The 17,539-nt window shown below is 40.0% G+C and overlaps 1 protein-coding gene across 4 annotated transcripts in view; it reads left to right on the top strand.

The window, feature by feature from the left end:
- Nucleotides 1-17,539, top strand: part of MGAT4C (MGAT4 family member C) — a 319,924-nt gene that overhangs the window by 187,912 nt on the left and 114,473 nt on the right. For 2 of the 4 annotated variants that reach the window (XM_083699337.1, XM_083699336.1), the window contains exon 1: nt 9,890-10,062. The exons of the other annotated variants lie outside the window; for them this stretch is intronic. The gene's annotated coding sequence lies outside the window, so the exon portion shown is untranslated. Of the gene's footprint in view, nt 1-9,889; nt 10,063-17,539 lie in introns of those variants that run through there. 4 annotated transcript variants of the gene reach the window in all.

Below are 17,539 nucleotides of genomic sequence, written 5' to 3' on the forward strand. Positions count from 1 at the left end.
AGACTTTGGAAAAATATAAATAAACCCCCCCCCACACACACACAAAACCGCAGCAACAAACACGGGCAATATAAACTACAATTAATTCAGTGATATCATACATACGTATGTCAGCTGCTCTTGGCTATGTTATTATTTCTGGGTGATCCATTTAGAATCGCAGCTATAAAACATTTTGTTGTTCATTTTTTAGTAAGGAACAAAAAAATAACGATCAACATCAATGCATTCCGCAGAATGGGGAAGAGGTGGCCTATTTTCACTGGAAAACTCATCTCTCTCTCTTTGTTTCTGACAAAATAAGGTCAATTTTGCAGCATTCAGCATGTTTGGCTTTCCAGATGAGGTGGACAGCTAGAACACATTAGAACTGCTAAGTGCAAATGGAAGTGTCAGTCGCTGGCAGACATTTGTCACGTGAATCCGCTCTTCCAGGTAAACCACTTTTGAAGAGTTCTTAAAGTGGCTATGCTGTGGCCCTCCAGATGTTTAGACTACAGATCCCATCTTCCCTGTCCATTGGCTATGCTGGTGGGGGGTGATGGGAGTTGTAGTCCAACAATTTATGAAGAACTACAGCTTATCCATGTCTGTTTCTACACCTTGGTACACCCCCCTCTTCACTGTTAGCTGGCATATAAACCCATAGTTATTGTCAACAACAAGCTTTGACATCTCTTCTTACTAGGGCTGGCTTGAGGCAAATGAATTCTCCTAGTTCCTACCCAGGGTGGAAACTGACTGTTACTTCAGCACTATCAACCAGACAGCAACCTCCACCAAATCTGAGGGCAGATCATTCAGGGTAGGCCACAACTCGCCACTGCTCTGTCCCTGCTCCCAGTACCCGTTTCTTGAGGCAGCCACCTCACTCTGCCTAATAAAATGGCGCTCCTCAGCTTCCTAGCAACCATGGGAAGCCTTTTTCTTTTCCTCTGCTCTTACATTGCCTCTGGAACCTAGAACATGATGACAGAGGAAAGGTGAAGGCTTTAGAAGAAACTCAGGATAATTTTATAAACATGAAAAATGTGCCCAGATAAAATTGGCTTTAACAATACTATTTTTTATTCCTCTTAAATTCTTCAAATGTTTTAGCTGAGCAGGGGCTAAAATGAACATTATACTGTGCAGTGCTCCTATTCAGTTTTCGAGTAAGCCAACTTTGCCCTCATCCAGGATGTTTCCTGGTTTTCCATTTTGCTCTCCCTCCAACAGCCAGTCAACTTTCTACGTCCTCTGAGCATGCTCAGTCCTCAATGAGGTATTTTGAGTGCCCCTGACTTCCATTTAGGTCCCCCTTAATTTTTATTGTATTTCTGCAAACCATTTTGGCACCAAAAGAACCCTTAGGCAAAGAATGACGTTGCTAATTGGACTTACAATTTGTCGGTGGATGCAAGTGATCTGTAATCAGAAGTGTGCGGGGCAGGGAAGGGAAGGAATCCTGTTTTGATGGGTGACCAGAGACCCGTTTGATTATTTTACATAGAAAGCCTGGAACTGTTTCCGGCTTAATCCTTCCAAATTTGGGGTTTGCTATCTTTTTTGCATAATGAGTGACTTTCAACTATTGCCACCAGATGCTGAATAATGCATGTAGAGTGAAAAGGATTGCTTGAAAGAGCTTGGGAGCATAAGCAATGTCTGTGACCAATTAGAGCAGTCACAGCATGCAAAACACATTGTACCTAAATTATTCAGATGAGATAGGTGTAGTAATTAAGTGCACATACTATTACTGGTTGCATTCCACATACTGCAGAAGATCCTATAGGCTTCAAGAAGATTCCATAGTAAAAAGGAGTAGAAGCTTTCATATTGGCTTTGTTCAGTCTCAGATACTATGCTTGCTTACAAATTAGACTCTCTGTGCCTACAATTTGCCTCAATCTTTCAAATCCGTTTTGGAAGGTGTGGTTGCCCCCAAGCAGTTATCTAACAGGAACAGCTGATCTGCAAAAGCACTGTGTTTATTAGTCACCCAATAATATATTTTCTCTATATCAGAGATAGGGAAACCTTTTCAGTTTGAGGGCTGTATTCCCTTTCAAGCAAACTTCTGGAAGTTTTGGTTTGGGTCAGAGGCAAAAGTGAGCAGAGCAATGGATGCGACTCTTACCTTTCTACAATAGGATACATTTCACCATGTGAAAACCAAAGCCCCCCCCCCCCCATCTCTCCATATTCCATCAAGGCAACCAAGAGCCATTATCACAGTTAAAGGACATATTTCAGTCATTTGAGAAGGACATGGAGCAGGACTAGAGATGGGTGTGCCCTCAGAAATTCCCAAGGATTGGCTAAAGAGGCCTAGAAGGCCACATTCATCCACTCCAACTCAGCCTGAGAGTCCTCACCCCTGTGCTATAGGCTCAACATATAGCAGGCAATAAAACCCATAAAGTACACTTCTAAAAAGCATCAGAATGGAAGAACATAAGATGAGCCTGCCATGAGGGGAAGGTGGCTTGAAGGAGCTCTGGGGCTTGAAGCAACTGTGAGAGAACGGCAGGTTTGGGTGAGGTGTAAAGGGAGGAGTAGGTTGGCCGGGGGTAAGGGGCAGGTGAGATTAGTGAGCAATGTGAACGGGGCAGGTCCCTAGTAAAACATAATCATAATGTAAAACACAGTGATGTGAAATTTCACAGACTTTTTCCAGGTAAATATTTTTCATGTGCTAAAAACATACAATAGAGACGGCACCTTATTGATGTACTAGGAACAAAGGCCTTATGCCATAAAGACTATTTGTAAATCTATACCAGTATTGTCTATTTTGACTGGCAGCCCCCTCCTCAAATAGTCCTTCCTGCTGCCCATTGAGCAGTAAAATGAGAAGGAGATTCCAGAATAAAATGAACTAGCATTGAACTGTGAAAGCTGCTGGAATATTTTGAAGAAGACAGAACAAAATGCATTAGAGAGAGAAAAAAGTCACGGGGTCGTTCAGTATATTATATAGAAGAAATTAATAAGACTTGCTGCAGGGGAAATCAAATTAGAAACGGGGAAGTCTAGTTCTCTGATAGGATCAAACACTGCAGCCACGTAAATATAAAGAATGAAAGAAAATGCTAATTTCAAGAAGGCAGACTTTTAATAGTAATGACTTTTTAAAAAGATTAGATGCTTTAAAAGAAACCAAGTTAAAGGAGACTCTGCTGTGGTCTCAGTGCAGAAACCTGCTGAAAAGTGCTGATGGCAAGCCATGCTAAAGTTAAATTTCCAAGGCTACAATGATATTTGCCACCATATTCATGAGGCATTGGGCCTAATAGATGCTCATGTGAAGTGTGCAAGCAAGACCTAAGCGCAGCAGCATTCTTGCCTCCCGTGCTTCCCAGAAACTGATATTCTGAACCATGTTGCCTCTGTCTGTAGAGGCATAGAATCACCATAATGGTTAGTACTCATGATCTGCCATATGAGTTCAATAAGCACCTAGCTTTTGCTTTGTGCCTGGGAATCCAGAAAAAAAAAAGATGTGGGCAAAGTTATCTGAGAGGTCCAGGTTTGTGGCTAGTGGGATGCATTTAATTTGCACAAACCAAGTTAGGAAAACCTGCATCCCTGACAGTTGACCATGCTGGCTAGGACTGATGGGAACTGGAGAGGGCTGCCATTGACATTTGAAGAGACAATGTGTACATTTTCTGACTGCACATCTGATCCATTTATTTCAGTGACTTGTGGCCTCACAGCCCTGCAGCTTTAAATGATCATAACATATAAAAGAGCCTACAAAGGCATCTATATGAAATCATATCCTTTTAAAGAACTTTTTTGAAATTATCCAGTTTTGTTTTTAAATGGTCAGGATGAGCATGTCAATAGAGGTGCCATCTTGTGAATGAGCAGATAAGGAGCCATTTGGTGACTCGGCTGAAACATGATATGATTATGTTCACAATTGCACTTGACTTAGGATGCAACAAACCTTTTCATTTAATCAGTGCAAACCAGATCCTTTTATTGTGGATTGCTTTGGTCGTTAAACTTGTATACCTGAATAAAGGGTCAGGCAAAGAAATTGTTTCAACTCCTGTGACATATTCACTCCTAAAAAACTGAGGGCATAATACACCAACACACTTGGTAGAAAAAAAAATTCTGCATGATTACTCAGAAGCAAGCCCTGTGTTCAGAGGGGCTTGCTCCCGAGTAAATACATTTTACATTGCAACTTAAGCCCTATTGATTTCAATGGGTTAGTTTTAAGAACTTGCTTAAGTTTCCCTTTGAAATCAAGTGCTTAATTGTTTGTGTGTGTGTGTTAATTGCATCATGGCCCATGTTTCCATACCATTACATTGTAAACCATTTCCAGTATTTTGATACAATACTTCTTTATATGTTTTATCCAGGCAGAAGTAGTGTATTTGGCCACAGGCAAGGAAAGGGGGAAGGAATCATTTGATTTTCTTATATACTGTGTTACTGTGTAGACTCACATCAGCACAACCTAATCTGAAAAAAGAACAACAAAAAACCTCTTTCCCATTATACAAGTATAATAGGAATGTGCACTGTATTTTGTTTAATACAATATATCAGGTTCTTCTGATTTTTATAACGTAAAAAAATACCCCAAAAACCTGAGATAATAGGGCTAAAATTTTTCTGAACTACTTTAAGTGTTTCTACATTTGCTTTTCACTCAAGCGGTCAATTGAAGAAAATAGCTAGCAGCTATTTCTGAATTTTAGTATGCAGTTACAGCATAGAGGAGACATAGAGCTTTGGCAGCCCATTATTTTTATTATTATTTTCATTTGTTCCCTTCAATTCAGGCAACTGAAATGCTGCTAATTCCCTTGTTGGCCATGTAAACTTGCTGTGTTGATTCCTCACTGCATTGATTATGATCATGAGATGTCTGCTTCATTAAGCTTTGTTCCAGCCAGTTCTTTCTATAACCATCAATATTTCCATTGTGTTGTTCATAAATTGTCATTTCTGTTAATGCCAAGAAGATGTATAAGCTTGTGATTTAAAGCTGTAACTCCGCCCCCCATGGCCTTTTTATTTTAGTTTCCTTTGTGCCATGCATTGCTCACATCATTGACCAAAGGTGGCCAAATATGGGGAGAAGGAGTGGAGACTTAAGGCAAGAAGGTTCAAGGAGGAGCCTTCCATGTTGGGCTGGCTTTCCAGTAGTCTGATAAGCTGCATGGTTTTTCTGTTTAGAGATGCGTGAGAAGGGAATCTTTTCCATAGCTATATTTCTCTATTAGGATTGTCTCCAGAGACCAGGTTGGTCAGAGAACAGTAGATTGACAGAAATGTTTGCAGCACTTCTCAAAATTCAAATAGAATTATAAAATGTTCGTGGAGCAGGAAAGAGTACCTGGATTTGAGATTTGGGTTATTATTATTATTATTATTATTATTATTATTATTAGGCTTGCTGTTCTCCTTGGGAGGGCTATTTTGTAGTAGCCCTTAGCAGACCAGCATCCTTTTTTATTATTTATTTATTTATTTATTTATACCCTGCATTTTTGCCTGATGAGATTCAATACTGCTTACAGTTAAAGACTATTTGATAAAGGCAATTTGCATGAATGGAGGAGGTGGAGAGAGAGGGGGGAACAGGAAGAACTCAGGCTGCTAAAGTTTAATTCCTGATGACCTCTTATTCATGTTACTGCACGGTATTGAGAACTGGTGTTAAAATCACATCCTTGAAGAAGGAAATCTCCAATATGTGTTAGGCTCACGTTTCTGACACCTGGAGTTGATCTTCATCTCCCCTCTCCCCATCAGTGATTACATTTTTTCATTGCTATTGGTGTTCATAAACAAAGTTGCCAACTTCCCAAAGAAAGATCTTGCAGTTCTTCTGAGTGGCACCTGAGGGGACAGGGCTCAGAATCAGTTCAGCAGTGGAGCGATGGACACAGGTGAACAGTTTTTGTTGTGTCTGACAGCACAGGTTTGGGTAATAGGTCCAGACAGGGCTGACATAAGTATCTGGCATTATTGGGCAGTTGTCAAGGTCCCAATGGCTTGGCAGGACCCACTGCTAATACCAGCTGAATGCTTCCTCTCCATTTTAAAGCCCCCAGCAGTAGCTGCTATGTTTATTTTCAAAAATACCCTTGAGTGATGTGATACTATGGGCACTGTGCAATTCAAATGATGGCTAGACCAAGCTGCCTGGTGCTGCACACAAATTATTTGAACTGCCAAGGCCAGGTAAGACCCCTAAAAGCTGAAACTGGCCCTAGGTCTAGGGACAGAACCTAACAACTTTGGCATGTCTAGGGGCAGAGCTCAGGTTATTCACCTAAGGAATTGTGGTGTGCTTTTTAAAAAGAATTTTTTCTGGCAACCAGCTGAAAGCAACGTGAAACCAAATGGTCAATAGGGTTTTTTGTTTGTTTGTTGGAGGGAGGGAGGGAGGGAGGGAGGCAGGCAGGCAGGAGAGGGCAGGTGATTTGCCATCCTGTGCACATACCCAATTACCTCTTTCAAATTCCTCTCCTGGCATGCTGGTCTTAACGAAAGCAATGGGCCAAATAGTCTTAATCTGGTTTGTGTCTCTTGCACAGGAGTAGACTAGTAAATTCACTGTCAAATATCCATGCAGATCTTTTTAGGGCAAATGCTTAAAATAATCTATGCACTTTCAAAATGTAGGGGAACGGAATATAAATATAAAGCATTTAGGAGGTGGCCCAAAGGCTTTCTGTCTTTCTACTTTTTTGCTGTTTAAAATCATTTTCTAGCTGCTTGGAGCAGCTGTTTGGGTGCAGCCATCATTATAGCCATACAATTTATCATTATGCATTTTATTTATTATTATGTATACTGGTATATCCCCATTTTTATCCTCAAAACAACTTTGTGAGTTACGTCAGGCTGAGAGAAAGGAGTCACCAAGTGGGATTTATGGCCAAATAGGCATTTGAACCCAGGACATGGTGGTCCATCACAACAATCATAACATACATTAAAGGGATATATATATGAATATTCATATATGTGTGTGTGAAATGTCCCAAGAAAACAGAAGTGGAAATTGCCACTGTTTGTATATTTGTCCCATGGTTTGGAATGGAAATCAATTTAGCAGAAATACAATTGGTATTTACTGCCTTGTTGCTTTCATTCCGCAAATGTTATGCAATTGATTATGTCCCCAGCCCCATTCTCTATTGCGTTTTCTTTGCATTAAAATGAATGGAGAATTGTGTATTGACAACATAACTTACTCAATTCATGTAACTTTCATAATTTTGCCACATCAGACCATGAGATAAATAATGGGCTGACTGAGTTAGGATGTTGCCCAGTGGGGGAGAATTGCAGAGGACCCAGAAGATGTCTCTAGCGGGCTAGAGAGGTCACTGCCTGATCCAGGGGTATCTGATGCTGAGGATTCTGGGTGGGTGCCCACCACTCCATCTGCTCTCACACCTTGCCAGTCTCAATGACATGAGCCACCAGCCCCTCCTTCCCTCTTCACAGCTGCCAGTCAGTCTCAGATGTTTCCATTGGGCCTCTTTCTCCACTCTCTCTGCCTACAGAGGTGTGGGACACTGGGTCTAGCCCTGCCTCTTCAGAGGGGGTACTGCACCTCCATCCTCCACCTCTTAAGAGACAGAGATGTCTTCTCTGTTACCTGGGTCAACAGAGAGGCATGGACAGAAGGATCAGGTTCAGGTTCAGATCCAGCCTACAATGTAAGTACTAGATTGCTTGCTAAGGAACAGAAACTTTTGCCTTGTTAAGCTGTGCCTGCCCCATTCCTTTATAACGGGATTTCAGGAGATATGTCATTGCTTTGAGTAGTCACATCACCTGCTGTGCCTTTGTTTATCCATGCCTTGAGTAGAGATGTGTATTGCCTGCTGAGCTTTTGAACTGTGTTTTTGCATATGTATTGCAGTGACTTGAGCATAAAAGCATTTGGGAAGAATCTTCCATTCAGTTCCAGTTCTTCCTTTAGTGGGAACCAGGATAGAATGTAGTTTTTGATGGGAGTTGATCTGCAGAGGAATGGAAACAACATCACATATGATGAATACAGAATAGAATGGAATTTTTTGCCTTCTTACATCTGTAAGTAGTAGCAAATCATGCTTGGGAAGGTTCATAGTCATGTGATATAATTCATATATCTCTGTCCTAATCCAAGCATGATCCATTAGATGGGGGGGGGGGTTCGCTCCTAATTGTGGAGTGACCTGAATACTCACCCAACCTTAGGGAAGAGTAGCTACTCAAAGGAGAAAACACATTGCCTTGTATAGAAGTCTTACAAACAGGAGATGTTAAACCTCCTTTCATAAAGGGTTAGGGTTAGAAATTTAGAAGGTGTTGCTGAGTGACCTAAAGCACATAGTCAGATTTCTATCACAGAGAGCCTCTCTGCTTGATCTTGGCTATTTATAGCATTAAATTTTCAGAGGAACATAATTTATACATGTTATATGCCTAAGCAGATTTTACTTCATAAATAATTCTTTTATTCATGACTCATATATCCTTAGCAATTATTGGGTCTTACCTTTACCATTAATCATGAACAAAACCAAAGTTGGCATTCCCATTGTCCAAATTCATCTTTCTGATCTGTAATTCAGTCTTATGTCACTTTGCATGGCAATGGATCTTCCCCACCTCCTCTATACATTTCCATCTGAACTCCTGTGTTTTGAGGCAGAAATAAATGAGCAGAGGTTTTCACTTTGGCCTAAAGTACATTTTGACTAATAGGCCAGTGTCTGGATCTCCACACAGAGCTGCTGTTTATTAAGTCCCCAGAATTTAATCTCCCAAGTCTTTACAACTTTGTGAAAGGACCACAAGGCAAAGGCAGAGTAGTTTATCAAGTTAATTCCCAAACTCCTATAATATTTTCCACCTTTGCTGTGTTCAGCTCAAGGTTTCTCGTCCCAGAGAATAAAGATAGTTGTAAGCTTTTGAAAAAGAAACTCTGAATTCAAAAATATATTGGAGTGTTGTATGTTTTATTCAACACAGGCTTTATTCCATTCAGATAAATGTAATGGGGTAGACCTTGGCAACAGAAGGAAAATATTTAAGTCTTTGTGTGTGTTTTGTAGCTTAATAACTTTTTTAAGTATTGCAATGATTATGTCAAATGTAGTTGAAAATTGCATTTTTGAGAGTTTTAAAAGAGAAAAACAAATCATTTATAATTGGCTTTAAAATCACATTTTTGTCTGATTGCCAGTATTATAACATATTTAGCTCCTCTGTATAAATTATCATAAAGCATTATCTTGCATTCCTATTTGACTACAGAATGCCCAAATTTCTACTTCCTATTTAGAGATCAGTATATATGTATTATTTGGGCACACAATGTATCTTTTAAAACTTTAAAATCAATGTAACTCCAAAGCTTGCTTCAACAAAGTAAAACATCACAAAATAAACACCCTCCCCCTTTTTCCAAGCGTATATCTATCAGAAAGCCTGGGCACAATAGGAGACAATGTAAGCCCATTATGGTTGAATCCTCCAGATGCTGTATTCATTAACCTTTCCTTTAATATCCTTTCTGTACAATATTTTGATGATTACTGCCATTTAGTAAACAGATTATGAAAATGCAGTTCCCAAGGGCTCTAATTTAATAATTTAGGCAAATTAGTTTGGGTATATAGATATAGATATATATTTTATTTTTTACACATTCTCCTTCCCATTTTTAATCAATGTGCACCTGCCAGCTACTCTGTCTCTCCCAGAATGGGAGATTGCTGCCTATCCCTCTCCCAAGGAACAGAGAACCACACTGAAATGTGCATCTGACAGTTTAGGGTTAAGATATGATTCCAGGTAACAGAAGCCAATGAGAGTACACCCAGTTGATGTTTGTGACATCATCCCCCAGTCAGAGTACATAGAACAGCTGAGGTAGCTTTCAGCTTCAGTACTAGTGCCATTATGATGGATGTTTACATCTCTTCATGAGAGCCAATTATTTTGCTTTTGTGTGAGGCCCAAGAATCACTCATGCTGCCTGCATGCACAAAGCCTGTTGGATGTAGCTGAACGAATTGCTTTCTCTCTACTCCTGTGGTAAGAGATTCTTTTGTTTTACTTCCTCTTTCTTCAGAAAAAGAGATGATGGATCAAACCTGTACGGGGAAGGGAACCGTATTTAGAATCCAGGGGGTTCTGCTGTTTTAATATGTAAGCTGCAGCCTTTGTTATGTAAAGAAGGGTGTTATTTAAAGGGGGAGAAAAGCACGTGTGTGGTGTGTGTATGTGTGTGTGTCTTATCTGGCTGACTGGCTGGAATTCTACTTTACAATATAGAATTGCAATGCCAGCCTGTGGGTGTTTTAAGATTTAGCACTGGATAGACGAAGCTGTAACCCTGATCAATAATTTACCGTCCTTCTCCCCTTTTTATGTATAGACATTTAGCATTTAGGGGAAGGGGGAAGAGGTATATAAAAAAGGTTTTGCTACTATCCACTTGTGCAGGAAGACAGAGAATTTGAGATCAGATCAAACTTTTAAAATGCTCCGGAATAGTTTTGTGTTGGTGTATACTTCTGCATTAGCAGCACAGGCTAATATTTAGATTATCCTGATTCCAAGATTAAGTTGTATGCACATATTTTCATTTGTTGTGGAATAAGGAAATGAGAAACACACAGATTGTACAACTTGATGTCAGCAATAAAATATTGATCTAGTGTGTGTGCGCTCTCTCTCTCTCTCTCTCTCTCTGATAATTACTTTTTTTTTGGTCTGGTATAAAAATGTATAATTGTGCCCATCTTGGGCAGAGTAGAGCTGCTGTTCAGCTCTGTGGCTGTTCTCTGTGGGGTCCTGCTTATACGCCTTCCCTCTTTTGCAAGATAGTAAGCACATGTAAAGCTCCGGAACTGATGTGGATTTAGGAGATTAGCAGTGACACTGACTCTGACAAATCAGATACAATAAAGGTTTAATTGACTGAGGGAGTTGAAGGGCTACTGTATGAACAATCCAATAACCAGTTTAAGTAGTCAAATAATGTGCATAATGAGAAGAACTAAATAACGGGTTGAGGTTAATATAAAAGCTGATGACAGTTGTTTAGATGGGAATGATTGGAATCCACTGACTATTTACCACTTAACATCTGTCTTTATTGTTTCTAATTTCAATAATCTCTGATAGCATGCACTCATAAAACTCATTCTTATTGTATTATTTGTAATTTCATCACCTGTCTACATGTCTCAGATTTGTGTTAAAGTATCAGTAATATAGGAGATGTGCTGACTTTCAGCTCAGGAGTTTCTTAAAAGATAGTAGGGGTTTCTTGCGTATCCTGTATTTGCTTACATTTTTTTCTTTTTCTATCTCAGAAGTGCTTTAACAGTAACTCTGATTACTTACCACTTCTGATCTAGCTCTTTTGGTGCATACATGCCCAAACAATGCCATGTGTGAATGAAATAGTAAGTGAATGAAATTGTAGATAGTCTTAGATTAGGACAGAAACTTCAGTGACTGAACAACTTTTCCCATTCTTTATATAGCAAAAACAATCAAAGGCACTTATGGATGACTATTTAAACACAGAAGACTCACACAACTCTGAAAATGGGAATGCAGATTGAATTTAGGTGTGCAGTGATTGATTCTTCATATTCCCAAATCTCAGGTTTTCTGTGTGGATGGTTACTCCCTTTATGTCTGTCTGTCTGTCTGTCTGTCTGTCTGTCTGTCTGTCTGTCTGTCTGTCTCTCTCTCTCTCTCTCTCTCTCTCTCTCACACACACACACAGACAGACACACACACCCCTTTGGAGATGGCAAGCAATAGTGTAATCTTCATTTGCTTTAAATGGGCATGGGTTCATGGAGACAACCATTGCACATCCAAACTTAGTCCCTATAGATGGATCTTTTATTGTCAAGCTAAACTGATAATTTCTGCCAACTACAAATGTATATTTTTGTATTCCTTCACACATGCATATTTATAATACCTCAAATGTTTAGTGTTTAGTGCCTACATTTTGGAACTCCTTTACTATTGAGATCCAGCAGGTGAGGTGCCTTCACTGTGCTCTTTTTGATGCCTGCTAAAAAACAGCCCATTTAGATAAGCCAAATACTTAGAAAATTGAGGTGATTAAAATCTGTTTCAGTATTTTAACTTGTGTATGTTTTAAAGTTTTTTTGATATTATTGTTTTATCTTTTGTAAACCATTTTGAGATTTTTGAACAATCAAGTGGTGTATAAATTTTATGAGATGAATAAATAGAGAACAAACATTTTACTATTCATTGGAAGTTTTAAAATGGGTTAGATGGCCATCCATCAGGAGTTATTTAGCTGTGATTTCTGCACAGCAGAGGGTTGGACTAGATGACCCTTGGGGTAACTTTCAATGTACAACCATTTGAATCTATAATTCTTCAACCCCAAGGGTTTGTGAGAGTGGCGAACAGTTAAAAGAAAACCACACAATTAAAACAGCTGGTCATTAATATATTAAAACTTTAAAACATTGTGTAGTTCTTCAGACTGGGAGAAATTAAACTTGTTGCCAACCCACTCCAAAAACATGTGTGATATCACTTCTTTCAAATTCCTCCTCAAAATCCACCTTTTCCACATCTTTTCCACAGATGTTGTTCTATTATTATTTAATTCATATACTATCCTTCATCTGAAGACCATAGGGAAGTTTACAATCTAAAAATAAGATACATAAACAAAACTGGGCCCATTGAAAAGGATCTAGATGAAAATCGATTTCCTCCAAGAACTCCTGAATCTGGTCCACTACCCACCCATTCAAGAACCTTGCCCAAGAAGAGGAGTGTGACAACTGGCCAGTAATGACTTAGATGTTCAAATCCAGAGAGGGTTTCTTGAGGAATGGGTTTACCACTGCCACCTTCAAGCAAGCAGGGACCACCCCCTCTCACAAGGAGGCATTAATCACCTTCCTGGTCTAGCCAGCTGTCCCCTCCTTGCTAGTTTTTATCAGTCAATGTGGACAAAGGTCCAGAACACAAGTGGTCACCTTGACTGATCAAAGCACCTTGTCCACACCCTCAATCCAGGTACTCCTGGGCCCATTTCTGTCACTTGAGGCTCAGGTGGCCTCAGTGATGTGAAGTGCCCTCCATCAGCTTTGGCTTGTGATGATATGGAAATGGGATTTTTCACTGGTGTCACCAGTGTTAAGGAACACACTCCCCGCTGAAATACCAAAGGCCCCATCTGTATTGGCATTCCACCTGCGTTTGAAGACATACCTGTTTACACATTCATTCCCTTGATCTTTTGACCCAAGTCTCCCATTTTAATTGCTGTGCTGTGCTGTTTTGTTTTGATTGTTTTATTGCTTATATATTAAACATGGACACTTATATTTGAATGTTATAATGGGATTATTGTATTGTGTATTTTAATGGTGGCATATTTAAATTTTTGCATTTTATCAGTTTCTGCAATTGGTTTTTATGTTTTATAAACTGTTTAGAAGCCATCTGAGTGTTAAGTGATATGTCCTGTTCCATGACCAATAAGCACAGGATGCCTTTCTCCAGTGGTTCTGTGGCCCATAGATTACAGCAAAGTACTGGGCAAGGTTTTGTCAAGTATCTCCTCTGTGTGAAGGGCTCATGGGAAAAAGCTGTCCCATGAGTCCTTGCTGCAGAAGGGAGGGGAAAGCCTATATAAGGCTGCTTCCCCTAGAATTAGCCATTTTGCTTTGAGAGCTTCCCACCCATCCTCCCTCACCGCCCACCCTCAGGTTACAGCCTTCACTGAGCAATTTTGGGTTGCTTGTTGACAGGGCCTAAAAGAAATCTTTTTCTCTTAACCTGATTGGCACTTGGTTGGGTTTTCCCCCTGCTTTTCCCTCAGTGAAATTATGGCTTTCCTTTGTTTGGTGGAAGAATGTTGTTTGTATGAGGGTGGAAATGGCATTGGTCAGGATCAACATAGTATAGGGGGGCTCCCATAAGGGACCTGAGGGGAAAATTGACTACGGAAAACCCAAGCGTGGGTTTGGTATCTGCCTGGTTGGAATCTGCACCCTGGTCCCCCAGTGAGAACTTGCTTGCTTAGCTTGCATCACAGCAAGGTTCAACACTGACCGACTCCCATCATACAGGTTTGGAGCGATCCAAACCCAGCAGATCCATTCCATCAACATGGGGCTTGTGGAATGATGAACTGATCCTGGGACCCAGTGCTATGCCAACCCTTACCTGCCTGCTGCTGCCAAGAAAGAATTGGCCTGATTTTACCCCATCACCATTGTACAGCCTGGTTATTTTGCTGCTCTCATGGGTCCCATAATGTGCCTGCCTGGGCAAATAAAGTCATAATCATTCCATGATGCCCACACATCTGTTTCTAAATCTGCAACTCTAAGTAAACTTGCTAATGAGTAAACCCCCTTGAACTCAATGGGGATCAACTTCCAAGGTAGCATGCTTTGGACCATGCTGTCAGTGTACTAGTCTCTTAAGTTGTGTGTTGCCCAATCCTATTGGGATTTATATCCCAGTTGGTTATTCCAAATTGAGACTGCAGTCCTGTTTACACTTATCAGGAGTAAGTCTCACTGATTATTGAGAAATACCTCTGAGTAAATATGCATAGAACCAGGCTGTAGCTTTTACAAGTAGACACTGCATGTCTTAAAATATCAGGCACACCTTAAAACCCTTTGCAAACCTTGAATTTCATATTTTATGATATCCATGTGAAACAGGGTGCCATGACAAGGTTGAAGGATATTGACTCACTAAGGCCACTTAGAAAGTTGATTCCATCTTTTATGAGGCTTTTACTATAGTTGCTACTTGTATCTCTCCACACAGTGAGATGTGCTTGTAACCACCACCCCTTCCTGTATACTTACAATTCTGAACAGGTGTCATAAACTACAGAAGAAATGTGCAAAATATTTTAGATGTTTCACCTAATGCTAGCAGACAGGAGATGATCAATGAGATTTTTTTCCCTTCTGTTCTCATCCTGTAGATAAATAATTCCCTGAAATGTGGAAAGGAATAAAATAACACAGTCAAAGCTTTGGCATCTGTCCTGCTCTGTTTCCACGGAATCCATGAAGAGCCACGGTCGTCTTATTGTAAAATCCTATGCTGGTATTTAATGACAAAAGGGCCATGGCCAGGTACACCATCAAAGGTGTGTTGTGCTTCTCTAGCATTGATGGCTTTCCTTCTCACATTCATAGAACTCTTGGGAACCAGAATGTTGGCGGATTTCACAGCATCCTTACCTATGGTAAGTGCAGGCAGGATCAGGATGCAGAGGGCAAACAAAAGAGTGAAATGTTAGGAGGAACAGGAAATGCTAAGGACCATAGGAGCCAACTCCTAGGGACCAAGTCTCTTTGCCCCCACAATATAATATTTCAGGGGGCCAGCCCCCCCCTCAGTTGATGGACATTTCCATTCTAACAGTGTGTGTGTTCCACTTCTTGTGATTGATTATGCAAGGCAGGGCTCACCTGGTGCCCACACTATTTTGTTCAAGTTGGCATCCCTGCTAAGGACCAATGTCTGAGAATACAGAACAACTAAAACACTCCAAATAAGAGTCACTGCCAGTTCTGTGCTTTTGATTCCTTGGAATTTTTCTGCCTCATTCTTAGGGCGCAGGAGAATTTCTAAAATGTTCGTGGTTGGTGGGTTTTGAGCAACCACAATGAGGTGGTTGTGTGGTGTGTAGCCTCCTTGTTTGTCTGTGTTTCCAGAGCAGGGGGGAAAATGCTCAACTGGAGGAATTCCATGGTGATGTTTTTATCTGGACTCTAATTGAAGTCCACATGGGAAGGCTGCAGATTGCGGACCACTGAGATGAGATAATTTGTAGAGAGAATGGACTTTCACAAACAAAGTAAGTTCAACCAATATCCTTCATGTGACCCTTCAGGATTTCACCATTTCCCCACCTCTCCCCAAATGCAAATGATTTTCCTCATTAATTGATGGAAAATAGTAATGGAGCAGGAAAACCCTGGAGAATTTTTTGGCAGGGTACTGGTCAATACACAATTAACTTATAAATACACCCAAATACACCTTGTGAAAGGTAATTGTTTATGGTGTGTGGGTGTGTGGGTGTTGTTGTTTTTTTACTCTATCCCTCTTTCATCAGTGGTAGCTTCTATTGCAATGCAAATAGCAACAACAGTGGCAGCTTCTATTGAAATGCAAATAGCAGCAGATGATGATGGTCACTGGAACCACAGTAAGGAAGGAAAGGGTTAAAAAATATCTGCACCTGCACATGGCCTGGGTACTGTTGGATGTTGTGAATGGCCAAACTATACAATGGATCCCCAATGGCTGTTGCATTGGAATTGATGGTGCATATATTTTATACTTGGCTATGCTGGTATACCACAGAAATATTCTATTGGGACCGATTGCATCATCATCCTAGCATGATTTGAGAATAATTGCTATTTTTTTATAATGGTGTTTCTGCATAGGTGGTTATAGGAAGGGTAGAAGTAAATGCCTTTCTATTGCCCTTGACAGATTAGTGCCTCAACTCCTTGCAGCAAAAATAATAAGGTGCAAGAATCTCTACATGTCCTGGCATGGAAGAAAATGTTGGCAAAGTGGGTTGCTAGATGGTAGGATAAATTTAACAGATGGATTAATATTTTCAAAGTTTGAAAACGTTGGCACACTCAGTTAAACTCATAGAAAAATGACAGCAAACAACTCCAAAATATTGGCCCACAGAGAGGATTCAAAAGACATATTTAGAATGGAATGGGGTCTGCCTGTCTCTATCTCTCATTGTGTCTTTCAGCCACATAACATACGAGTCATTTATGATAAACAATAATGGTTATCACTATGTGGTGGAAGTAGTTATATCTTTTAGACTTGCCAGATTCTGGTAAACTTGCAAAGGAGCCCCTCCTCCCCACATTCTCATGATTTTTGAAGATCGGTCAATCAGAACATTTGAGCTTGGCTCTTTTATAGACTTGGCTGCTATTAGAATATTGTTTTATGGACTTTAATTGCTTTGTTGTATTTTGACATTGTGTTTTCAGCTGCCATGGAAATTTATTTTGAAGGGCAGGGTGTAAACGTTTCCCATGAAGAATAAATCAATATTCAAAGAAACACGTTTGATTTCTGAGTCTTACCTGTCATCTATATGTAGACTGAAAGCCTATTGAATTTTCTGTCAGGGTTTTCGGAAGCAAACTGAGAAAATGCTTAGCATGAAGATGTCATCATTTAACGAATCAAATTCTGCAATGTAACTCCTAAACTAATGATTCCTCTCACTATTTACTGTGTATGACTCATGTAAAATAATTGTATCATGAGTTCTGTCATGACCTCCTTTCTGAAAGCATCAAGAGCCTTTGAGATTCATGAAGTAGGTTTCACAGTAGATGTTATGAATAAATTGTGTAAATAATTATTTGTTTGAAAATATACTGATAAAACTCTCTATCTACTAGAGAAGACTATCCATTAACTAAAGGAATTGGTGATAATCGTGGCTTTTGATATTCTTATAGCT

Source organism: Podarcis gaigeae, assembly GCF_964106915.1.
Source record: "Podarcis gaigeae genome assembly, chromosome: 10".
NCBI classification, from domain to species: Eukaryota; Metazoa; Chordata; class Lepidosauria; order Squamata; family Lacertidae; genus Podarcis; species Podarcis gaigeae.